This window comes from Arachis hypogaea, chromosome 7, assembly GCF_003086295.3.
Source record: "Arachis hypogaea cultivar Tifrunner chromosome 7, arahy.Tifrunner.gnm2.J5K5, whole genome shotgun sequence".
Taxonomy (NCBI): domain Eukaryota; kingdom Viridiplantae; phylum Streptophyta; class Magnoliopsida; order Fabales; family Fabaceae; genus Arachis; species Arachis hypogaea.
This window is the reverse complement of record NC_092042.1, coordinates 44410294-44437872: the sequence shown is the minus strand read 5'-3', so window position 1 is coordinate 44437872 and position 27579 is coordinate 44410294. Positions and strand designations below refer to the sequence as shown.

Genomic DNA, 27579 nt, shown 5'->3' with positions numbered 1-27579 from the left:
GACTCACGGTTAAATCCATAGCCAGCCAATATTCATAGCATACACAGCTATTCCGGCTCACGGTTCAATCCAGAACCAGCCAATTCATAAACAATTACGGCCCTTCGGCCAATGGCATAACAAGCACTTCCACCACCATCCTCCACATCTCACTTAATCCTCAATGATCCTCATTGATTATTCATTTTCCCTTGCTTCACTCGCAAGTTACCACATCCACTAGCTCCTTCTCTCATAGATAGGTATATCATAATGATTTAAGATATAAGTGGTGAGATCGGAGGCTTAGAAGTATGAGATTTGGCTTTTAAAACTCAAAAATCAACTTTGGGATGAAAACAGGGCCACGCGTACGCGCACTCCACGCACACGCGTGGGTGGCCTCAAAAAATTCATCGACGCGCAAGCATCATGCACGCTAACGCGTGGATTAAAACTTTGCCAATCGACGCGTACGCGTCAACCACGCGTACGCGTGGGCGTCCTCGTGCCCCAGGCACAACACTGGCACAGTTCTGGCATAACTCTCTGGAAAATGGCTGGGCATTGGGTGCAGCACAATCGGCGCGCCCGCGCACATCACGCTCACGCGTGGATGGCATTTTCGGGAAGAACGGCGCGCACGCGCCAAGTGCGCCCACGCGCAAGGGGTCATTCTGCTAAAAATTTTCTAAGTTAAAAGCTGCAGAATTCACCAATTTAAACCCCAATCTTCCAACGGACATAACTTTCTCATTTTAAATCGTTTTTCACCCGTTCTTCGAACGGCATGGACATCCCGGATCCAATTTCATTTCTAAAAAGATTTGGTACAAAATAGAGATCCGTAGTCCAAGTTATGTCCCGCCAAAGTATGCCCAAAAACCATCTTTTTCATAAAAACCACAAAGTGCCATTTTCAAAACAAGCCATTTCCAACTCTTTTCAAAATCAATCAAAACATGCCATTCTCATCCCTTTCCTTTGAAATCAATCAAAATACATCAATTTCAACATCAAGCCTCCTCAACTCACACATTGACACTTTACCACAAATTACAAAATCACTATCTCATCATTTTAACCCACTTCACCCAAGTGGCTCAAACTCAAACATATTGACATATCATATACTCTTCCTCATGCCAATTCCAACAACACCAATCCCAATAAATCATTATTGTACATAATCAACATCATACTCACCATCAACATGGTTCAACCCACAATTCAACCATAACCAATCATCAAGCATATATCACAACATGCATATTTCTCATACATCATACTACCAAGGCATCAATAATCATCATCATATATATGACCACATCATATATATCAACAATTCAATAACACCAACCATTCAATGCCTATCTTAGGGCCTCTAGCCTAAGTATTTCCTACCACATTACATATTAGATACGGGAAACCGAAACCATACCTTAGCCGATTTTCCCAAGCTCCACCGGAGCACTTCCAAATCACTTATCCACAAGCTCTCAAGGCCTCAACACCTCCAAGAACAGATTTTTCACCACCAAACCCTTTCCAAGCTTTTCAAAATCACCAATCAAGCTCCAATATCCACACATACACAACCTAAGCCACAATCATCATACCCATACACAACATCTCAAAACCCAAACATCATAAAATCACAAATCACACTAGCGTTGAGAATCTTACCACACCCAAGGTCCAAGGAGACAAGATTAACCTTCTCCTTCAAGAGAGTTGGGTCCTATAACATCAAAGAACCCAAAATCTCAACATTTCACCCATGAAACTCGAAAATAAAGACTGAAATTTCGAACAGCAACACGTGGCTTACCTCAAGATTGATTGTATGGGTTTTGTAGAGCTCTCCGCGGTGAACGCGTGGCCGCAAACGGAGCGGCAATCGGAGCTCTAGATCAAAAGTTATAGTGGTTTGAAGATCAAGTGAGAGAAAGAACTTGAGAGAGTGTTCTTCCCTCCATGGCCTCCATTTTCAGCATGTGAGTGTGTTTAGTGAGGAGAGAGAATGCTGAAAACTAGGGTTTTGGTTTAGTTATGTTGGACCAAGGGCCCACTTTGGGTCCGTTTGGCCCGGTTTGGCCCGTTTGGTCCAATCTTGGCCCGAATTCTATAAAATTGGTACCAAAATTCTTGTCTCAGTCTCCTCTATCACGTTTAGCCATAAAAATTACATTTTAGGCTTTCTAGAATAAATTCTCATTTATGGGTTAATTAGCCGTTAATTAACCGGGTTTTACATTCTACCCACCTAATTGGGAATTTTGCCCACAAAATTCAAATGCAATTACCTGAGAATAAATGCGGATAATCCGTTCGCATCTCCGACTCAAGTTCCCAAGTGTGTTCCTCAACATCGCCTCGACTCCAAGCCACTTTGACTAATGAAACCTCTTTTCCACGCAACCGTTTGATACTAGTATCATCAATTCTGACTGGAGTCACTGGAAGCGTCAAATCTTCCCTTAATTGAACCGACTCAGGTTCCAACACATGGCTAGCATCAGGAGTGTACTTCCGAAGCTGCGACACGTGAAACACGTCGTGCAGATTCGAAAGATGAGGTGGTAGAGCCATCCGATACGCCACCGGCCCAATCCTCTCCAGGATCTGAAATGGACCAATGTATCGAGGATTCAACTTCTTTGCTTTAATCGCCCTACCTACTCCCGTGGTCGGAGTAACCTTAAGGAAAACATGTTCTCCTTCCTCAAACTCTAAGGGCTTTCGCCTCTGATCGGCGTAACTCTTTTGACGACTCTGCGCCGTAAGCATCCTATCACAGATTTCCTTGACTTGTTCAGTAGTCTCAGCTATCATTTCCGGCCCCAACAAGCTTTTCTCTCCAGCTTCATACCAACATAGTGGAGATTGACATTTCCTCCCATACAAGGCCTCATACGGAGCCATTCCAATGCTCGCATGATAACTATTATTGTATGCAAACTCCACTAATGGCATATACCGATCCCAACTCACCAGTTGGTCCAAAACACAAGCTCTCAACATATCCTCTAGTGTTTGGATCGTCCTCTCGGATTGACCATCTGTTTGAGGATGGTAAGCCGTGCTCAAGCTTAATCGGGTTCCAAAAGCTTTCTGAAATGCACCCCAAAACTTTGAAGTGAAACGAGGATCTCTATCAGAGATTATAGTAGCAGGTACACCATGAAGTCTCACAATCTCCTTTATATATAACCGTGCTAGCTCCTCAAGGGTGTAAGTCATCCGAATGGGCAAAAAGTGAGCTGACTTCGTCAGTCGGTCCACAATCACCCAAATAGCATCAAAACCAGCCCTAGTCCTTGGCAATCCCGACACAAAGTCCATTGCAATACTTTCTCACTTCCATTGTGGAATCTCTAAAGGTTGCAACATCCCGGAAGGTCTTTGATGTTCAATCTTTACCTTCTGACAAGTTAAGCACTTTGATACATATTCCGCCACATCATTCTTCATACCCGGCCACCAGAACATTGCCTTTAAATCATGGTACATCTTAGTACTCCCCGGGTGAATGGAGAATCCGCTTTTGTGTGCCTCTTTTAGAATATCTTGTCTCAAAGTGCCAACATCCGGCACAATGATCCTACCTTTGAATCTCCATAACCCATCTTTTTCTTCCGACACTCTCCACCGTTTTCCTTGCTCAATAGCCGGTAACACCTTCCATAACGCTTCATCATTTTGATGAGCCTTTAGGAGTTCGGACTTAAAATCACTTGAGATCTCTAATCGGCTCAAACACAAGGTTCTGGATACTTCTCGAGCACCAATTTTCAGACTCTCGAATCCCTTGAGCAACTTCTCCTCTTGAAGCATCATCCAAGCCGCATATAACGACTTCCGACTCAATGCATCTGCCACTACATTCGCCTTTCCCGGATGGTGATGCAACTCAACGTTGTAGTCCTTCAACAATTCCATCCACCTCCTCTGCCTCATATTGAGCTCTTTCTGATCAAAGAGATACTTCAAGCTCTTATGATCAGAGAAAACTTGGAACTTAACCCCATAAAGGTAATGCCTCCACACCTTCAAGGCAAACACAACCGCAGCGAGTTCCAAATCGTGCGTAGGGTAACTAACTTCATGAGGTCTCAACTGTCGTGAGGCATACGCCACCACATTACGATGCTGCATCAGCACGCACCCTAGACCCTTCAATGAGGCATCACAATACATCTCAAATGGCTCATTCGGCTCGGGTAACACTAACACAGGTGCAGTGGTCAACTTTTTCTTCAATGTCTGAAAGCTCTCCTCGCACTCAGGAGTCCAAACAAACGGAGTGTCTTTGCGGGTTAACTTTGTCATTGGCAAAGCTATCTGTGAAAAGCCCTTGATAAACCTTCGGTAATATCCAGCTAAACCCAGAAAACTCCTTATCTCTGTCACGGTGGTTGGTTGCTTCCAATCCATCACAGCCTCCACCTTAGTTGGATCTACGGCTATTCCCTTCTTACTCACCACGTGACCCAAAAACTTCACCTCACTCTTCCAAAACTCGCACTTAGACAGTTTTGCATAAAGTTTCTTCTCCTTTAGAATCTGCAATACGGTCCTCAAGTGTTCCGCATGCTCTTCTTCAGTCTTGGAGTAAATCAGTATGTCATCAATGAAGACAACAACGAATTTATCCAAAAACGGACGGAAAACTCTATTCATGTAGTCCATAAACACTGCAGGAGCGTTCGTCAACCCGAAAGACATTACAGTGTACTCGTAATGACCATAACGAGTCCTGAAAGCGGTCTTAGGGATATCCTCACCCCTCACCCTTATCTGGTGATAACCGGATCGCAAATCGATCTTGGAGAAAACTCCAGCTCCTTGTAACTGATCCATGAGATCATCAATTCTCGGCAATGGGTACGTATTCTTTATTGTAACCTTGTTCAGCTGTCTGTAATCCACACAGAGCCGCATACTCCCATCCTTCTTCTTCACCAGTAACACTGGAGCACCCCACGGAGAGACACTTGGTCGTATAAAATTCTTTCCCAACAGATCCTCTAACTGAGACTTTAGCTCGTTCATCTCTAATGGTGACATCCTATAAGGAGCACTTGAGATTGGTCCCGCTCCGGGCACCAGTTCAATAGCAAACTCAACCTCTCGGTTAGGTGGAAACTCATCAATATCATCAGGAAACACTTCCGGAAACTCACACACAACCGGAATCTGCTCCAACCTTTGATCATCACCCGAAACACCCGCGGTTAACAACATGATACCCTGACATTAGGTTCCGGAACAGTTCACCATCATCGAATTCAAGTAATAATTATTCACCACGACCGGCCCTTCAGTATCTTCCGGCACAAAGTACACCGACTTTGTAGAACAATCTAGCAGAACATGGTTCTTAGATAACCAGTCCAATCCCAAGATAAGATCAAGACCAATCATCGGTAAGCAGATTAAATTATGAACAAAATCACGCTGCTTGAACCTAAAGGAAACTTCCGGGCATCCTAGCCTAGTTACCATGGCTTCATGGGTAGCATTGTACACTCTTAGATCATAACCTAAAGTTACAATCTTCAATCCTAACTCATGGGCTTTCTCAAATGCAATGAATGAATGCGATGCTCCCGAATCAAATAAAGCATTTAAAGTTTGACCAGCCATTTCACAGTTACCTCGAATAAGTGTCTCAGATCCCTCAGCTCCTACAGCTGAAGTGGTGAACACCCGACCAGTCTGTTATGCCTTTCCAGCACCTTGTTTCTGCCTCTCAGGACAATTTGCGGCTTTATGCCCCGCCTTTCCACAAGTGTAGCACAAACCCCATCCGGCCTTGCATGGTGCTCCCAGATGGTGACTCCCACATCTAGTACAAGCTTGATCATTTTGAGGCTGCTTCCCAAACTTCCTCCCTTGGGAGTTGTTGTTGTTGTTGGGCCTCCTAAAAGAGCTTCCTCTCTTGAAAGACGGACCTCTAGGTGCAAAGCTCTTCCCTCGATTCTGTGAGAATGATCCTTTGTGACTCCCCTTTTCAGCAGTTGCCCTTTTCACACACTCTTCAGCAACCCTACACTTGTTCACTAATTCGGAGAAGGTCCTAATCTCCATTGGTCCCACTGAACTGAAAATATCGCTCCGGAGTCCTCCTTCATATTTAACACACTTCCATTCTTCATATTCCACCGGAGTCCCTTGGCACATACGAGAGAACCTGAACAGCTCCTCAAACTTGTCAGTATACTCTGATATGGACATAGTACCCTGCTTCAACTGTAACAATTCAAGTTCCTTAGCTGTCCTAGCAGAAGTCGGAAAGTACTTCTTATAGAACTCTTCTTGAAAAACATTCCAGGTGATATAGTCATCACCCTGCTGCAGAAGACGTCGGATACCTTGCCACCAATGGGACGCTTCACCGACAAGCATATAGGTAGCAAACTCGACACGCTGTCCTTCAGGCACCACTTGCGCTTGCAGCGCTCGCTCTATAGCCTGAAAACATGTATCAGCCTCAGTCGGGCTAGTAGTCCCCTTGAACTTAGGCGGATTAACCTTCAAAAAGTTTGCCACGTCATCGGGCCATGAACTCCACCTCCATCATTACCATGGTTGTTCATCTGTTGACCAAGAGCCTCAGCAGTGGCTTGCATAGCAGCAGCCATGTTCTCCAACGCAGTCATAAAGTTCACCGGGTCGTGAGGGTTATTCTCCGGCGCACGAGCGTTCGTACGACCTCTCACACTACCTCTACCGCGTCCACGAGGCGCCATCTGGTTCCTATACATACCAAACAATCGATATTAAGTTGATCAGTCTCAATATCGGAAGTCTAGTACTTCAAAGTCCCAAATGCATGCTCATGAACGTTTATGCCAATTATATCAAGCAGATATACTAATAGCACATAACACATACACAGAGAATGCACAGAAGCATAATCAGTCCATCCCTCAGGCTCTACAGGAACGAACTGCTCTGATACCATAATGTAACACCCTACCATACAGAGACTTATGCTTAAGTCATAATTCAGAGATGGCAAGGTATTACGACCTCTAAAAATAAAAATTTAGTACGTATAGTAGTATGAATAATTGATTATAACTAGGAGCCTTTGTAGAAAAAGGGGTAAACAAAAACCAATCGCAACTCAAAGCGCAACACTCCGATCGATAACGTAACGAACAAGGATAACCAACGCGTGATTATATATATACAAAGGAGTGTCAAAAACAGGACTATCAAGACTCAAGATCCGGCTGCAAAGATAACCGATCCGAGCATAACAATATATACATATGATATAATAAGGAAAACCCCAAAGGAAACCCAAAGGGACACAAATACATAAGTCCTATTCTCCAAAATTCTCCCATAAGAGGAGTCATCACAGTTTGTATTATTTAATGGAGATAAAAGTATCTAAGCAAAACATATAAACCAAAACATAGCCCCGAGAACAAAGGATCTTCGCAAATCTAGAAGTATCCAGCATGCCTCAGCGGGAAACCTCACGTCCTGCATCTGAAAACCACAAAATCCGCATGGGTGAGAACTAGAGGTCCCCAGCATGGTAACAGCTTCCACATATATAATACATAATAATGGAGGAAAGCCGAAGGCAATCCTAGAACTTCCTCCAAATAATATCAAAGCTTATAAACAAACTAAACCATAAAGGACATCTGACTAAAGATACTTCAGTCTAACTAATACTTCCCTTTCCAATTCCTTCAGACCTCCCAACCACCAGCAGGAGTATAGTGTAGCAAACACAGTTATATCAAGCAAGAAATATACATTTAGGAACAAGTAAGGCATTTAGACAATTAGCAAGTAATATGCAGTCAAATAGGCAATCTCAAACAATTCATATAGTATGCATATGATGTATGCCTGTCCCTAGTGGCTGATGATATCATCTTGTCGGTTATAGAGCCAACCCGACAAGTCCTGGTCGCTAACCATTGGACTGTCCCTCTGTCATGCATCCCTAACTCGAGTTATACTCGTCATAAACTTGATCATAATCATGATCTATATCCATCACCCTCACTGGTGAATATTTACGGGGGCGAGCTCATCTGGATCTTTCACAGTGCCCGGCCACACTTACGACATAGGGTCAACAGAGTATCAAGTCTCAACCATGAGCACGTGGTGGCTAGCCACTGCTACTACCCAGGGAAACTCGTATCTCAGATAGTGGAAGTGCAAATCACAATTATCAATAATTCAGCATAAACATGCATGAATTCTCATCCATGGATCAACATCCATATCAACCATTCCGGCTCACGGTTAAATCCATAACCAGCCAATATTCATAGCATACACAGCTATTCCGGCTCACGGTTCAATCTAGAACCAGCCAATTCATAAACAATTACGGCCCTTCGGCCAATGACATAACAAGCACTTCCACCACCATCCTCCACATCTCACTTAATCCTCAATGATCCTCATTGATTATTCATTTTCCCTTGCTTCACTCGCAAGTTACCACATCCACTAGCTCCTTCTCTCATAGATAGGTATATCATAATGATTTAAGATATAAGTGGTGAGATCGGAGGCTTAGAAGTATGAGATTTGGCTTTTAAAACTCAAAAATCAACTTTGGGATGAAAACAGGGCCACGCGTATGCGCACTCCACGCACACGCGTGGGTGGCCTCAAAAACTTCATCGACGCGCAAGCGTCATGCACGCTAACGCGTGGATTAAAACTTTGCCAATCGACGCGTACGCGTCAACCACGCGTACGCGTGGGCGTCCTCGTGCCCCAGGCACAACACTGGCACAGTTCTGGCATAACTCTCTGGAAAATGGCTGGGCATTGGGTGCAGCACAATCGGCGCGCCCGCGCACATCACGCTCACGCGTGGATGGCATTTTCGGGAAGAACGGCGCTCACGCGCCAAGTGTGCCCACGCGCAAGGGGTCATTCTGCTAAAAATTTTCTAAGTTAAAAGCTGCAGAATTCACCAATTTAAACCCCAATCTTCCAACGGACATAACTTTCTCATTTTAAATCGTTTTTCACCCGTTCTTCGAACGGCATGGACATCCCGGATCCAATTTCATTTCTAAAGAGATTTGGTACAAAACAGAGATCCGTAGTCCAAGTTATGTCCCGCCAAAGTATGCCCAAAAACCATCTTTTTCATAAAAACCACAAAGTGCCATTTTCAAAACAAGCCATTTCCAACTCTTTTCAAAATCAATCAAAACATGCCATTCTCATCCCTTTCCTTTGAAATCAATCAAAATACATCAATTTCAACATCAAGCCTCCTCAACTCACACATTGACACTTTACCACAAATTACAAAATCACTATCTCATCATTTTAACCCACTTCACCCAAGTGGCTCAAACTCAAACATATTGACATATCATATACTCTTCCTCATGCCAATTCCAACAACACCAATCCCAATAAATCATTATTGTACATAATCAACATCATACTCACCATCAACATGGTTCAACCCACAATTCAACCATAACCAATCATCAAGCATATATCACAACATGCATATTTCTCATACATCATACTACCAAGGCATCAATAATCATCATCATATATATGACCACATCATATATATCAACAATTCAATAACACCAACCATTCAATGCCTATCTTAGGGCCTCTAGCCTAAGTATTTCCTACCACATTACATATTAGATACGGGAAACCGAAACCATACCTTAGCCGATTTTCCCAAGCTCCACCGGAGCACTTCCAAATCACTTATCCACAAGCTCTCAAGGCCTCAACACCTCCAAGAACAGATTTTTCACCATCAAACCCTTTCCAAGCTTTTCAAAATCACCAATCAAGCTCCAATATCCACACATACACAACCTAAGCCACAATCATCATACCCATACACAACATCTCAAAACCCAAACATCATAAAATCACAAATCACACTAGCGTTGAGAATCTTACCACACCCAAGGTCCAAGGAAACAAGATTAACCTTCTCCTTCAAGAGAGTTGGGTCCTATAACATCAAAGAACCCAAAATCTCAACATTTCACCCATGAAACTCGAAAATAAAGACTGAAATTTCGAACAGCAACACGTGGCTTACCTCAAGATTGATTGTATGGGTTTTGTAGAGCTCTCCGCGGTGAACGCGTGGCCGCAAACGGAGCGGCAATCGGAGCTCTAGATCAAAAGTTATGGTGGTTTGAAGATCAAGTGAGAGAAAGAACTTGAGAGAGTGTTCTTCCCTCCATGGCCTCCATTTTCAGCATGTGAGTGTGTTTAGTGAGGAGAGAGAATGCTGAAAACTAGGGTTTTGGTTTAGTTATGTTGGACCAAGGGCCCACTTTGGGTCCGTTTGGCCCGGTTTGGCCCGTTTGGTCCAATCTTGGCCCGAATTCTATAAAATTGGTACCAAAATTCTTGTCTCAGTCTCCTCTATCACGTTTAGCCATAAAAATCACATTTTAGGCTTTCTAGAATAAATTCTCATTTATGGGTTAATTAGCCGTTAATTAACCGGGTTTTACAGAGAGAGAGAGGGAGAGAGAGAGAGAGAGAGGGGTTTGTAGGAAGTTTTGAATTCAGGATCAAGAGTTTGTGAAAAATTTGTAACAAAAAAAAATTAATTGAACAATTTGTTCCAAACAAAATAAATGGTCACAGTTTTATAAAATATTTGGGTGGGTCATGCCCCCATTGTCTCCATGAAATTTCGCCATTACTGTCTTCAACTGGTAGTGTCAAAGTTAAATGTGATGCAAGCGTCTTTTTGAATCAGAATCTTGCTAGATTTTAATGGTGTTTGGATTAAAAGGTACTCTGCCTCTATCCCACATTTCCACTCTGGAGTATATATATAGATGTGAGATATTTGCTTTATGGAGGAGTTTAGTTCTTGTTTGGAAGCGTGGTTTCAAATTTGTTATTTGTGAGACTAATTCCCTAGATATTTTTTTCTATGTGCAAAATGGGTCTGCCCTTGCCAATATTGCCAGCAAACTTTAGGATATATTATGTCTCACTTGGAATATTCAATTTAGCATCATCAGAATGGAGTCAAATGGTGTTGCTGATAAACTGATAAAGAAGGGTGCTTTGAATAAGGATCAATATGTCGAATGTCTGGAGTTTGAATTTGATTTGCAGTCCTGTCTCCTTAATGATTATTTAACCTCTTAGTTTTGTTGTTTTTTGTTGTGGTTTCCTTTATTACGCTTTCTTTAGAAACCAAAAAAAATAATGTGATGTATTTGATGTGCTTCAGTAATGGGAGTTAATCATAACTCGTTTTAAAATTATTGATTTTGAACACACAAGTTATGGCCATTGATAATATACGTTGATGTCATGGCATTTTTAGTGATTTTCTCATCTATTTTTAGTAATTTTTTATGTTTAAATTAAGATTTTTATGTTTGAATTGAAATTTTCATAGTTAATTTCTATATTTGGAATTACTTTAGAATTATTATGTATTCAGAATAAATCTTTAAGAAAGTTAGGTGAATAGAAGCAATCAGAGAAGGCACCTAGGGGCAACAAGAAGCCGACGTCTAATTCCAAGGTGGGAGCCCAACGCAAGTACATGATAAAGCAAATCTGGTGTTTGGCGCAAAGAATTAATATAAGGCTCAGAACTTTTGAAAATTTTATTATGAGCTAATTTTAATTTATGTTATTCAATAAAGACTTTAATTTCAGAAATTATTTTATTAAATGTAATTAAATTAAGTTTTGATAAATTGAGTTTGAATTAAATTAAAATTTTTATCTAATTTTATAATTATTGGATAATTTCTATATTTAAAGTTTAGGCCATGGATTCCTTACTCCTACATTTTTTAGGAGTATCATTAACCTGCATCAAAATAATTACAAAATATACCATTTTTTCGTAAAAATCACTAATTACATTTTGACCCCTCCAATATTGGTTTTTTAACTTTGTTCCTTTTCCTTTCATTCTCACATTAGAAGAATTCAAGCATTAAGAGAAGAGAAGAAAATGTCTGCTAGGGTTTTTATACAATTTTAATTCCTGCATTTCTCTCTTCCTCTTCCTTTTCCTATGCTGCAAATCTCATTAGCATTATCCTCGCCGCCGCAACATGCCTCCGCTGCCACTGCAATCTGCCGCCTCCACGCGCAACTTGCCACCGCCATGTACAACATGCCACCGCCGTGCACGACGCTGCCTACGCCGCGCAAGATGTTGCCGCCGTCGCGCAAAACGCTTTTCTCCATATGCAATAGATGGTTGTAATTTATCATTTGTTGTTTTGCTATATTTGCAGTTGGCTTTCAACTTTTTTTCACCTTTGAATATTCAATTTCAACCATTTTATTAATTTTAATTTTCGGTTTAGGTTGAAGACATACTTGGAGAGCATGATGATATTTTTATTGAGCACTATTACACAAAGCAGTATGGTAACTGTGACCTATCTAGCATGAGCGATCCTCATGATGAATTCAAGGAAAAGAATGTCTTGATTGAGAGAAAAGAATCAATAAATCCTTCAGATATCACATCAAAGTATAGCATGTCAATCGAAACATATAAAGATATTCTTGGAGAATGTAGGCGTAAGTTGTTCGAAGTAATGTCAAGGCGGGCAAGGCCACATTTGGATGATAAAGTATCCCCGTAAACATGGTTAATAATTTATTTAAGAATCTTCTATTATGATACTGGTTTCAACTTTTTAGTATGAGTCTCAAGAGACCTATGCTTCTAGGTTATTGTATCTTGGAATGGACTGGCTATCTCATCTTTTTTCTAGGGACTCCAAGATTCTCCTGGGTGAAGCTGAGGGCATTAAGTTCTATTTTCCTGTTGTTGGCACTGAATTATGTTTCCCCTTATATAGATGTGTCCATATATGTAGTTAGAGAGCCTTTGATATTTTAGTTTTGCCCTTTTGCTGAATGACTTTTGGTATTTAAAAAGACAGAAGACTGATGCGTGAGCATCTTGTCTATCTTTTTCTAGTGAATTTGCACTTAAATTGTTGAGTTTAATCAAGAATTAATTATATTTTAGCCACTATAGATGCGATTTTGAGTTTTGTGCAATACTATTTATTTTAGGTAGCATTCGGCTAGATTTGATGGAGTTTTTGCAGCACAAGAATAAAAGGAGATGGCTGTGAGGAGCGACGCGCATGCGTGCCTGACGCATGCGCGTGATCTGGAAGTATCCATGGCGACGCGTACGCGTGACTGACACGTACGCGTGAATTGAAGATTTGCTCAGTGACGCGTCTGCGTGACTGACGCGTACGCGTGATGTGCGCGATTTGAAAAATCTACAAAAATTGCTGGCGTGGATTTTAGGTCACGTTTTGACTCAGTTTTCAGCCCAGAAAACACAAATTAGAAGCTACAGAATGGACAAAGCAAGTGGTCCCCACCCATCAGCTGAATACTTGTTAATTAATTCAAATTTAAATTCAAATCTTATCTTTTAGGAAAATATGTTATTTTTAGTTTTAGATAATTAGATTTTAAATTTATTAGGATTAGTTATTAATAGGAACTCTGTACATTTAGACACGGTACACATTGTTATCAGAATCCTTATTTTTCTCTGAACATGAGCAACTAATCCTCCATTGTTAAGGTGAGGAGCTCTGTCTACTTTCATGGATTGATTCGTTTGATCTTTTTAATTTAATTCATGTCTTGATTTATATTTCAATAATTATTTTCGTTCTTTATTTCATGAATATGGGCGGAACGGAAGTATGACCCATGTTCTAATTGAGTTCTCGTAAAACTTGGAAAAGCTCTTTACTTGAACAACAGCTTGAAAACATTTTATACTAAATTTCTAATTATTTGTATTTAACGGGATACGTGACATATAATCCCCTTATTTTTGGATAATTAGGATTCTTTTGGCATATAAACTAGAAATCAATCATCACCTTCTAATTGGAATTAATTGACCAAGGAATTGGCAATTAATAAATTTTAGAGGAGACTAGGAAGGTCTAAGCAATTAGGGTCTAGTCATATATAGTTTTCCATGAAATTAAATCTTGCATGATTAAATTAATTAGTAATAAAAGTTAATCCGGAAAATAGATAACTCTGAAACTTTAACTGCTTTCTCAATACTTTATTCTCAACTTACTTATCTGTCTGTCTTTAATATTCCAAATTTGCTGTTTAATGCTCTTTGAACATCTCAAAACCATTTTCTGCTTACTTGGTATGACTCGGTGCACTTGCTGGTTAGTAGTGTGGCTTATAAAATACCGCACCAAATTTTTGGCGCCGTTGCCGGGGATTGACTGTGATTAACAACTATTGGTTGTTTGATTGCTTAGATTATGCATTTTAGTTTTAATTTTATTTAACTTTTGTTTTATTATTTTTGAAAAAAAATAAAAATATTTTTTTTCTTATTCTCCGTGAACCCCCTTCCCCCTGTTTCGTTTTAACGAATTTTTCCTTTTTTTACTTGATTTTCGAAAAAAAAAACAAATATTTTAATTAAATTTTAAGACAAAAAAAGGTATTTCAAAAAATAATTTTTTTATAAACAGCACCAATATTTTTCTTAATTTCTGAAATTAAGTTTGGTGTTATGATTTATTATTTAGTATTTTTATTTTGTTATTTTACACAGATCACCTCACTGGGAATTCTCTGCACTCTGACGTAGAGATTCCCATTCTTTCTTGTTTTCTGCTTGTTTATGCATAGGAACAGAGACAAAGAACATCTTTTAGACCTTGATCCTGAACCCGAAAGGACTTTCAGGCGGCATTTACAACAAGCAAGGCTTTACAAGGCTGTAGAATCCACTATGGATCCGAATAATACTGAGAATGCCAATGGGGCAAACCCAAATGGGAATGAGCAACGAAGGAGAATTCTTGGCTCTTACTCTTCTCCTACAGCAGATCTTTATGGAAAAAGCATTGTAGTGCCTCCTATTGCTGCGAACAACTTTGAGTTGAAGCCTCAACTGGTCACTCTGATGCAACAAAACTGCTAGTATCATGGTCTTCCCCACGAAGACCTAAATCATTTTATTTCAAGTTTTCTGCAATTTTGTAATACTGTGAAGACAAATAGAGTAAACCCAGATGTGTACAAACTCATGCTCTTTCCGTTTGCTTTGAGGGATGGAGCAAAGCTATGGCTAGATTCCCAACCCAAGGAAAGTCTGGATACTTGGAACAAGGTGGTTACTGAGTTTCTCACAAAATTTTTCCCACCAAAGAAGCTGACTAAGCTTAGGATGGAGGTTCAGACCTTCAGGTAGAAAGATGGTGAGACTCTATATGAAGCTTGGGAGAGATACAAGCTACTGACTAGGCAATGCCCTCCGGACATGTTCTCCAAATGGACTCAACTAGACATCTTTTATGAAGGCTTGGGTGAAATGTCCAAGATGTGCCTAGATAATTCTGCAGGAGGTTCATTGCACAAGAAGAAGACACCAGAGGAGACTATTGAGCTTATTGAATTGGTTGCTAGCAACTAATATTTATACTCATCTAACAGGAATCCTGTGAACTCTGAGGCTCCTCAGAAGAAGGGTGTCATGGAAGTGGAAGCTCTTAATTCTATTCTTGCTCAGAACAAGCTTATGTCTCAGCAAATAAATCTGCTTACTCAATACATGGGTGGCATGCAAGTCTCAGCTATCAACACCCAAAATCCACCTCAAGAGATCTCTTATGACATGGCAGGACATTTAGTGCAAAATGACAACTATGATTATGCTCAATCCTCTTCTGAACAAGTTAATTACATGGGGAGCGGTTCCAAAAATCCCAATAATGATCCCTATTCTCAAACATACAATTAAGGATGGACAAATCACCCAAATTTTGGGTGGAGAGACCAACCCTAGAGACCTCAGAACTTCAACAATAACTCTCAGGACGGTTTCCAACAGAACAACTACAATAACCGTCAATCTCAACCTCAGCAGGCTAACTCTAAATCCAAGGAAGATTCTAATTGGGAGATGATGAGGAGTTTTATGCAGGAAACCAGAGCCTCCATTAGAAACTTGGAAGTGCAAATGGGCCAGCTGAGCAAGCAAATACCTGAGAGGTCTGCAAGTACATTTCCAAGTGATACAGTGGTAAACCCAAGAGAAGACTGCAAGGTTATTCAATTGAGAAGTGGTAAAACAGCTGTCTCTAAGACAAGGGCCAATGAAGAACTAGTTGAAAGAAAGCTCCAGAGGAGAAAAAGGAAGAAGTGGAGCACGCCCCACCAAAGCGTGCAGACAACCCATTCCTTGACTCTCTAGACACGTATCCTACATTGCCAAAGGCTCCTGAATACAAGCCAAAAATTCTATATCCTCAAAGACTTCAGAAGGTTTCAAAAGAAAAGCAATTCTCTAAATTTTTAAATGTCTTCAAGAAGCTACAAATCAACATTCCATTTGCAGAGGCTCTTGAGCAAATGCCTCTCTATGCTAAATTTATGAAAGAATTGTTGACCCATGATGAGCGGATAATTTATACGCTTTTTGGCATTGTTTTTTAGGTAGTTTTTAGTAGGATCTAGCTACTTTTAGGGATGTTTTTATTAGTTTTTATGCAAAATTCATATTTCTGGACTTTACTATGAGTTTGTGTGTTTTTCTGTGATTTCATGTATTTTTTGGCTGAAATTGAGAGACCTGAGCAAAAATCTGATTCAGGCTAACAAAGGATTGCTGATGCTATTGGATTCTGACCTCTCTACACTCGAAATGGATTTTCTAGAGCTACAGAACTTCAAATGGCGTGCTCTCAACGGCGTTGGAAAGTGGACATCCAGAGCTTTCCAGCAATATATAATGATTTATACTTTGTTTGAGCTTAGATGACGCAAACTGGCGTTCAACGCCAGTTCCATGCTGCATTCTAGAGTAAAACGCCAGAAACACGTCACAAACTAGAGTTAAACGCCAAAAACACGTTACAACTTGGCGTTTAACTCCAAGAGAAGTCTCTGCACGTGTAAAGCTCAAGCTTAGCCCAAGCACACACCAAAGTGGGCCCCGAAAGTGGATTTCTGGATTTAGACTTATTTTTGTAAACCCTAGTAACTAGTCTAGTATAAATAGGACATTTTACTATTGTATTAGACATCTTGGTATCTATCTTTGGACGTTTAGTTCTTAGAATTTGGGGGCTGGCTATTCGGCCATGCATGAACCTTGATCACTTATGTATTTTCAACGGTGGAGTTTCTACAGACCATAGATTAAGGTGTGGAGCTCTGCTGTACCTCGAGTTTTAATGCAAAGTATTATTGTTTTCTATTCAATTCCGCTTATTCTTGTTCTAAGATATCACTCGTACTTCAACCAGATGGATGTGATGATCCGTGACACTCATCATCATCCGTCCTTATGAATGCGTTCCTGACAACCACCTCCATTCTACAAGCGAGAGCTAGAGTGTATATCTCTTGGATTCCTGATGCACGACGCATGGTCACCCTCGCCTGTCAACCGAGCCTTCCATTCTATGAGATCAGAGTCTTCGTGGTATAAGCTAGAATCCATTGGCGGCATTCATAAGAATTCGGAAAGTCTAAACCTTGTCTGTGGTATTCCGAGTAGGATTCAGGGATTGAATGACTGTGACAAGCTTCAAACTCGCGATTGTTGGGCATAGTGACAGACGCAAAAGGATCAATGGATCCTATTCTGACATGATCGAGAACCAACAGCTGATTAGCCATGTGGGAAACCGTAGAGGACCATTTTCACTGAAAGGATGGGAAGTAGCCATTGACAATGGTGACGCCCTACATATAGCTTGCCATGGAAAGGAGTAAGAATGACTAGATGAAGCAGTAGGAAAGCAGAGATTCAGAAGGAACACAGCATCTCTATGTACTTATCTGAAATTCCTACCAATGAATTACATAAGTATCTCTATCTTTATTTTATGCTTTATTTATTATAATTTTCGAAAATCTTTATAACCATTATAATCTGCCTAACTGAGATTTACAAGATGACCATAGCTTGCTTCATACCAACAATCTCCGTGGGATCGACCCTTACTCACGTAAGGTTTATTACTTGGACGACCTAGTGCACTTGTTGGTTAGTTGTGCGAAGTTGTGAAGAATGTAAGTGAACCATAGTAGTGTGCACCAAGTCTTTGGAGCCATTGCTAAGAATTGTTCAAGTTATGAAAAGAGTAAATCACAATTTTGCCTATCAACCCACAAGAGGAACTGGAAGGAACAAGAAAGAGTGGTGTTAACCAAGGAATGCAGTGCCATTATTCAACACAACCTTCCTGAGAAGATGGCAGACCCAAGGAGCTTTGTCATTCCTTACACTATTGGAGATGTCACCATTCAGAGAGCTTTATGTGACCTTGGAGCCAGCATTAATCTCATGCCACTTTCAATGATGAAAAAGCTTCAAATTGAGGAGGTAAAACCCACTCGTATTTCTCTTTAACTTGCTGATCTTTCTATTAAATTACCTGTGGGAGTTGTTGAGGATTTACTTGTTAAAGTAGGACCATTCATCATTCCTGTTGATTTTGTTATATTAGACATGGAAGAGGAGGTAAAATCCTCTATTATACTTGGTAGACCCTTTTTAGCTACAGGTAGAGCTCTGATTGATGTACAAAACAGTGAATTAACCCTGAGGGTCAATGAAGAACAGGTGGTCCTTCATGTTTTTGAAGCTCTCAAGCACCCTAATGATTCTGAAGGGTGTATGAAAATAGATGTTATTGAACCACTTGTTCAAGAGGTACTTGTTCCGAGGGTTACCTGAAACTGTAGGTCGATCTCGGACGAGATCTTTTGTGCTGGTCGGGGCTGTTGTGTCCGACTTGGTGACGGTGCTGATCCTTCATCCCCAGAGGGTGGGGGGTACCTGCAAGGGACTCCGATGCTTAAGTTAGCAAGGGTATTAAGCAGGTATTTAGTAGAATTAGAGTATGAGTTATACCTGGGTGCTCCAATGTATTTATAGTGATGAGGCGTGACCTTTTTAGATAAGTTAGTTATCTTATCTTATCTTACCTTCTAGGTGAGGTCAGCTTATCTTTCATGGGAACCGCCCTTCCCTCTGTAGGCTTGGGTTGCCTTAGGATTTGGGGCGTATTCCTCTATTTGGGCCCTTTTTTGGGCTTTTCTGATGACTTGGCCGAGCTCTCAAGAAAGAGGTCGGATTGTCCTGACCTGAAGAGGTCGGTTGCTTTGTCTGTAGAACATCCCGAGTCGGACAACTTGATCCAGGGTATGAACAGTGCCCCTACTCGAGCTCGGTCTTTATTTGGAGTTCAAGTCTTAGTTTTAGGACTTTGACCTTCTCAGGTGAAGCCAAACTCGAGCATTTTGTCGATTTTACCTTTGTAGGGTTCCTTTTTTGAATGCAGAATGTTTCGCTTCCTTTTGAAAATGCGCGCTTTTAGGACTGCGAGGGTTTTTAATGCCCCATTAATTGGTTTTTGATGCTATGTTTCTCTTGGCTTTTATTTTTGAATTTTACTCTCGAGAAACGTTTTTTCTCCTCACTTGCTTTTGCTGTGACTTCCCTTGTTCTCCTCTCCTTCTGTTTTCATTTGAAAACTTACGTTTCTTGGTGTTTCTTCTTGCAACGTTTGTTCGGTGATCGTAAGTGCTTTCGACGGCGATTTCTAACATCCTCGTCTTCAACCTTCTTGCGTATTCTTCTCCTTTCTCAGGTTGGTTTTTCTTTCCCTTCGCCGTTTATTTCAGCTGTGTTGTGTTTGACTTTGGAGCTTTGATTTTGACTGAGTGCATGTTGGAAAGTTTGAATTTTTATCGCGCCTAGTTGATTACTGTGATGCATGCTTTTTCCCTTTTGACCTTATATATGCTTCTGAGTGTATTTTCTTGGCTTGGCTCTTTTATGGCTTTGTGTGCTACTGCTGATTTCTGAACTGTTGTAGCCTTTTCTTTTGTCGACTCATTTGATCTTCTTCGCATTTGTTTTTCTTGGAAAGGGTTTCTGTTGAGACCTTAGTCTTGTAGATTTTCCTGAATCTTTATTCCCTGATTGCCTCCAAAGGATGCCTCTGGACCTTGGGTTGTGTCCTGGAGTTTTACTTTTTATCTGCTGTACCGCGCTGGAATGTGCTGTCCGAGTTATTTTGATTTCGTCTAGGTTGTCTTTACCTTTTTAGTAACCCAATATTTTTATTGCTTTGTAGGATTAGTTGGCCATGTCTTCTAGAAAAAATATTGTCGAGGCGTCTTCTGAGGTTCCCGAAGGAATGTCCGATTGGCTGGACTCTCTTGTCTTGCTATGTGTTTCTTTAGTTGATTCAGAATTTTGTGCGACGCTTAGAAAGCATCATCGTGTTTGTAGTAGTACGGATCAGGAGGGCAATTATGAGTTGGTAGCACCTGATTCTGGCGATAGAGTTTGCTTCCTGATGAGCGGATAATTTATACGCTTTTTGGCATTGTTTTTAGTATGTTTTTAGTATGATCTAGTTAGTTTTTAGTATATTTTTATTAGTTTTTAGTTAAAATTCACTTTTCTGGACTTTACTATGAGTTTGTGTGTTTTTCTGTGATTTCAGGTATTTTCTGGCTGAAATTGAGGGTCTTGAGCAAAAATCTGATTCAGAGACTGAAAAGGACTGCAGATGCTGTTGGATTCTGACCTCCCTGCACTCGAAGTGGATTTTCTGGAGCTACAGAAGCCCAATTGGCGCGCTCTCAATGGCGTTGGAAATTAGACATCCTGGGCTTTCCAGCAATGTATAATAGTTCATACTTTGCCTGAGATTTGATGGCCCAAACAGGCGTTGCAAATCAGCTTCAGAATTCCCAGCGTTTAACGCTGGAACTGGCATAAAACTTGGAGTTAAACGCCCAAACTGGCATGAAAGCTGGCGTTTAACTCCAGAAAAAGTCTCTACACATGAAAGCTTCAATGCTCAGCCCAAGCACACACTAAGTGGACCCAGAAGTGGATTTTTACGTCATTTACTCATTTCTGTATACCCTAGGTTACTAGCTTACTATTAATAGGATCTTTTGACATTGTATCTGTACCTCATGACACTTTACACGTTTCGTTGTGTACCTTCCACGGCATGAGTCTCTAAACCCCATGGTTGGGGGTGAGGAGCTCTGCTGTGTCTTGATGGATTAATGCAATTACTACTGTTTTTCATTCAATCATGCTTGCTTCCATTCTAAGATATTACTTGTTCTTAAACCGGATGAATGTGATGATCCGTGACACTCATCATCATTCTTAACTATGAACGTGTGCCTGACAACCACCTCCGTTCTACCTTAGATTAAGTAAATATCTCTTGGATTCTTTAATCAGAATCTTCGTGGTATAAGCTAGAACTGATGGCGGCATTCAAGAGAATCCGGAAGGTCTAAACCTTGTCTGTGGTATTCTGAGTAGGATTCAATGATTGAATGACTGTGACGAGCTTCAAACTCCTGAGGGCGGGGCGTTAGTGACAGACGCAAAAGAATCACTGGATTCTATTCCGGCCTGATTGAGAACCGACAGATGGATAGCCGTGCCGTGACAGGGTGCGTTGAACATTTCCACTGAGAGGATGGGAGGTAGCCACTGACAACGGTGAAACCCTTGCATACAGCTTGCCATGGAAGGAGCCTTGCGTGCTTGAAGAAGAAGACAGTAGGAAAGCAGAGATTCAGAAGATGGAGCATCTCCAAAACCTCAACCTATTCTCCATTACTGCAAAACAAGTACTTACTTCATGTTCTTTTACTTTTCACAATCAACCCTGATAATTTTTGATATCCTGACTAAGATTTACAAGATAACCGTAGCTTGCTTCAAGCCAACAATCTCCGTGGGATCGACCCTTACTCACGTAAGGTATTACTTGGACGACCCAGTGCACTTGCTGGTTAGTTGTGCGGGGTTGCAAAGGTGTGATTGCAATTTCGCGCACCAAGTTTTTGGCGCCGTTGCCGGGGATTGTTCGAGTTTGGACAACTGACGGCTTATCTTGTTGCTTAGATTAGGACTGTTTTATTTTTGTTGGTTTAGAGTCTTTTAGTTGAGTATAGTTTCATATTTTAAGTTTGGTGTCACTTGCATGCTTTTGTTTTTCTTCTAATTTTCGAATTTTCATGTCTTTAGTCCCTTTTTGATCCGTAAAAATTCTAAGTTTGGTGTCCTCCTTGTGTTTTTCCCTTAAAATTTTCGAAAATTAGTGTTTGATTTTCTAAAAATTTTAAGTTTGGTGTCATTTTGTTGTTTTTCTCTTTCCTCATTTCAAAAATCAAATCTATTTCATAAAAATTTTTCAATCATACCTTTTTAATTGCTAATTTCAAAATCTTTTTAATTAATTAATTGATTTAGTTTTCAATTTGCTTTGATCTTATTTTCTTTTAGTTTTCGAAAATTTATTTTATTTTCCTTTTGTTTTATTTTAATTTTTCGGTCAATTCAAAAAAAAAACAACAAAATTTATCTATTTGCAATCCATATCATTTCCCTTTATCCATTATGGACCTAAGTGGGATTGATCAGTCCAGAAGGACTCTGGGGTCATATGCTTACCCCATTACAGCTGCATATGGAAGTAGCATCTGTACACCTCCCATCAAAGCAAGCAGCTTTGAGCTAAACCCTCAACTCATTATCATAGTGCAGCAAAATTGCCAGTATTCCGGTCTTCCTCAGGAAGAGCCTACTGAGTTTCTGGCACAGTTCTTACAAATTGCTGACACAGTACGTGATAAAGAGGTGGATCAGGATGTCTACAGACTATTACTGTTTCCATTTGCTGTAAAAGATCAAGCTAAGAGGTGGTTGAATAACCAACCTACAGCAAGCATAAAGACATGGAAACAGTTATCAGACAAATTCCTGAATCACTTTTACCCTCCAAAGAGGATGACACAACTAAGGCTGGACATCCAAGGCTTTAAACAAGAGGATAATGAATCCCTTTATAATGCCTGGGAGAGGTATAGAGGTATGCTAAGAAAATGCCCCTCTGAAATGTTTTCAGAGTGGGTACAGTTAGACATCTTCTACTATGGGCTTACAGAAAAAGCTCAGATGTATGTCTTTAGACCACTCAGCTGGTGGATCTATACACATGAGGAAGACAATTGAAGAGGCTCAAGAGCTTATAGACACTGTTGCTAGAAATCAATATTTGTACTCTAGCAATGAGTTCTCCCCAAAAGAGAAAGTCATGGCAGTAGCCACTGATCCTAATCCTCAAGAACAGATGATTGAGCTTAATCAACAATTGCTCCTGATGACAAAACAGTTAGCAGAATTTAAAGAGATGCTCCATGAAACTAAAGTTGCTAACAAGAACATAGAACTGCAGTTGAATCAAGCAAAATAGCAGATATCTAAACAGATAACAGAGGAATGCCAAGCAGTTCAACTGAGGAGTGGAAAGACATTGAATAACACTGCTCAAAGTAGTAAAAAGCCAAACAAGGAACAATTGACAGAGGATAACCAAACCACTGTCCAAAATCCCTCTGAGGACAGTAAGAGCCCAGAGAGGAATACTTTTGGCGTTCAAACGCCAGAAAAGGGGGGAAAGCTGGCGTTAAACGCCCATTCCCTGCCCAGTTCTGGCGTTCAAACGCCAGAGAAGGGAGAGAAGTTGGCGTTAAACGCCCAATCTTCACCCAATACTGGCGTTCAGACGCCAAGGGAGGATCAGACACCTGAGAGTGCTGACAGTAATCCCTCTAAAAAGGCTTCTTCAACCACTTCTGTAAGGAATAAACCTGCAGCATCTAAGGTTGAAGAATATAAAGCCAAGATGCCTTATCCTTAGAAACTCCGCCAAGCGGAACAGGATAAGCAATTTGCCCGCTTTGCAGACTATCTAAGGACTCTTGAAATAAAGATTCCGTTTGCAGAGGCACTTGAGCAAATACCTTCTTATGCTAAGTTCATGAAAGAAATCTTAAGTCATAAGAAGGATTGGAGAGAAACTGAAAAAAGTATTTCTCACTAAAGAATGCAGTGCAGTCATTTTGAAAAGCTTACCAGAAAAGCTTCAAGATCCAGGAAGCTTTATGATACCATGCACATTAGAAGGTGCTTGCACCAAGACAGCCCTATGTGATCTTGGAGCAAGCATCAATCTAATACCTGCATCCACTATCAGAAAGCTTGGGTTGACTGAAGAAGTCAAACCAACCCGGATATGCCTCCAACTTGCTGATGGCTCCATTAAACATCCATCAGGCATAATAGAGGACATGATTGTCAAGGTTGGGCCATTCGCCTTTCCAACTGACTTTGTGGTGCTGGAAATAGAGGAGCACAAGAGTGCAACTCTCATTCTAGGAAGACCTTTCCTAGCAACTGGACGAACCCTCATTGATGTACAAAAAGGGGAAGTAACCCTGAGAGTCAATGAGGATGAGTTCAAGTTGAATGCTGTGAAAGCTATGCAGCATCCAGACACACCAAATGACTGCATGGGCGCTGACATTATTGACTCTCTGGTGGAAGAGATCAATATGACTGAAAGTCTAGAATCAGAGCTTGAGGACATCTTCAAGGATGCTCAGCCTGATCAAGAAGATTCCTCAGGAGGAGGATAAGCCTCCCAAACCTGAACTCAAACCACTACCACCATCCCTGAAGTATGTATTTCTGGGAGAGGGTGACACTTTTCCAGTGATTATAAGCTCCACTTTAAATCCACAGGAAGAGGAAGCACTGATTCAAGTGCTAAGGACACACAAGACAGCTCTTGGGTGGTCCATAAGTGATCTTAAGGGCATTAGCCCAGCTAGATGCATGCACAAGATCCTGTTGGAGGATAATGCCAAACCAGTGGTCCAACCACAGAGGAGGCTAAATCCAGCCATGAAGGAGGTGGTGCAGAAAGAGGTCACTAAATTACTAGAGGCTGGGATTATTTATCCTATTTCTGATAGCCTCTGGGTGAGCCCTGTCCAAGTTGTCCCCAAAAAGGGAGGCATGACAGTGGTTCATAATGAAAAAAATGAACTGGTTCCTACAAGAACAGTCACAGGGTGGCGTATGTGTATTGACTACAGAAGGCTCAATACATCCACCAGAAAGGATCATTTTCCTTTACCATTCATAGACCAAATGCTAGAAAGACTAGCTGGTCATAATTTTTACTGCTTTTTGGATGGCTATTCAGGTTACAACCAAATTGCAGTAGATCCTCAGGACCAAGAGAAAACAGCATTTACTTGCCCTTCTGGCGTGTTTGCCTACAGGAGGATGCCTTTTGGTCTGTGTAATGCTCCTGCAACCTTTCAGAGATGCATGTTATCCATCTTCTCTGATATGGTGGAGAAATTCCTGGAAGTCTTCATGGTTGACTTCTCAGTATATGGAGACTCATTCAGCTCCTGTCTTAATCACCTAGCACTTGTCCTGAAAAGGTGCCAAGAGACTAACCTGGTTTTAAACTGGGAGAAATGTCACTTTATGGTGACTGAAGGAATTGTCCTTGGACACAAAATTTCAAGCAGGGGAATAGAGGTGGATAAGGCAAAGGTAGAGGTAATTGAAAAATTACCACCACCTGCCAATGTTAAGGTAATCAGAAGCTTTCTGGGGCATGCAGGATTCTACAGAAGGTTTATAAAGGATTTTTCGAAAATTGCAAAACCTTTGAGTAACCTGCTAGCTGCTGACACACCATTTGTGTTTGACACACAGTGTCTGCAGGCATTTGAGACCCTGAAAGCTAAGCTGGTCACAGCACCAGTCATCTCTGCACCAGATTGGACATTGCCATTTGAACTAATGTGTGATGCCAGTGACCATGCCATTGGTGCAGTGTTGGGACAGAGGCATAACAAGCTTCTGCACGTCATTTATTATGCCAGCCGTGTTCTAAATGATGCACAGAAGAATTACACAACCACAGAAAAAGAGTTACTTGCAGTGGTCTATGCCATTGACAAGTTTAGATCCTATCTAGTGGGATCCAAAGTGGTTGTGTACACTGACCATGCTGCTCTTAAATACTTACTCACAAAGCAGGATTCAAAACCCAGGCTAATAAGATGGGTGTTGCTTCTGCAAGAGTTTGATATAGAAATAAGAGACAGAAAAGGGACAGAGAACCAGGTAGCTGATCATCTGTCCCGAATAGAACCAGTAGCTGGGGCGTCCCTCCCTTCTACTGAGATTTCTGAGACTTTCCCAGATGAGCAACTCTTTGCCATTCAGGAAGCTCCATGGTTTGCAGATATTGCAAACTATAAAGCTGTGAGGTTCATACCCCAGGAGTACAGTAGAGTGCAAAGAAAGAAATTAATTTCAGATGCCAAGTACTACCTATGGGATGAGCCATATCTCTTTAAGAGATGTGCAGACGGAATGATCCGCAGATGTGTACCCAGTGAAGAAGCACAAAGGATCCTATGGCACTGCCATGGATCACAGTATGGAGGACATTTTGGAAGTGAGCGAACAGCCACTAAAGTCCTCCAATGTGGCTCCTACTGGCCTACTCTCTATAAAGATGCCCGAGAGTTTGTGCGTAACTGTGACAGTTGCCAAAGAGCTGGGAACTTGCCTCACGGATATGCCATGCCTCAACAAGGGATATTAGAGATAGAATTGTTTGTTGTATGGGGAATTGACTTCATGGGTCCATTCCCACCATCATACTCAAACACTTACATTCTGGTAGCAGTGGACTATGTATCTAAGTGGGTAGAAGCAATTGCTACACCCACTAATGATACCAAGACCGTGCTGAAATTCCTCCAGAAACACATCTTCAGCAGGTTTGGTGTTCCCAGAGTACTAATCAGTGACGGGGGCACTCATTTCTGCAATAGACAGCTATACTCTGCTATGGTCAGATATGGAATTAGCCACAAAGTGGCAACTCCGTATCATCCACAGACAAATGGGCAAGCTGAAGTCTCTAACAGAGAGCTAAAAAGAATCCTAGAACGGACTGTGATGGCCCGAAGAAAGGATTGGGCAAAGAGTTTGGATGATGCTCTGTGGGCATACAGAACAGCATTCAAGACTCCTATAGGAACCTCTCCATACCAACTGGTGTATGGGAAGGCCTGTCATCTGCCCGTGGAACTGGAACATAAAGCCTACTGGGCAACCAGGTTCCTAAACATGGATGCTCAGTTAGCTGGTGAAAAAAGGTTGCTCCAGCTAAATGAGCTAGAGGAGTTCAGACTCAATGCCTTTGAAAATGCAAAAATTTATAAGGAAAAGGCAAAGAAGTGGCATGACAAGAAGTTGTCATCCAGAGTCTTTGAGCCAGGACAAAGAGTTCTGCTCTTCAACTCTAGGCTCAGATTGTTTCCAAGAAAACTTAAATCCCGATGGAGGGGTCCGTATGTGATTACAGGAGTATCACCATATGGATATGTTGAGCTTCAGGATATTGATTCTGACAAAAGGTTCATTGTTAATGGACAGAGAATCAAGCATTATCTTGAAAGCAATTTTGAGCAGGAATGCTCAAAACTGAGGCTGGAATGATCCTCAGTAAAGGTCCAGCTAAAGACAATAAAGAAGCGCTTGCTGGGAGGCAACCCAGTCATTAGCAGGTTATATGTTTTATTTCTACAGAGGCAATTATCAAAATTGAAGGAATTCACAGAGTTACAGAAGGATTCAGCGCAAAAAGA

At 41.0% G+C, this 27579-nt stretch overlaps 1 pseudogene; it reads left to right on the top strand.

Annotated features, from left to right (window-relative positions):
• The first annotated feature begins 12216 nt into the window (after positions 1 to 12216).
• LOC112701426 (uncharacterized) overlaps positions 12217 to 27579 on the top strand; it is a 50733-nt pseudogene continuing 35370 nt past the window's right edge.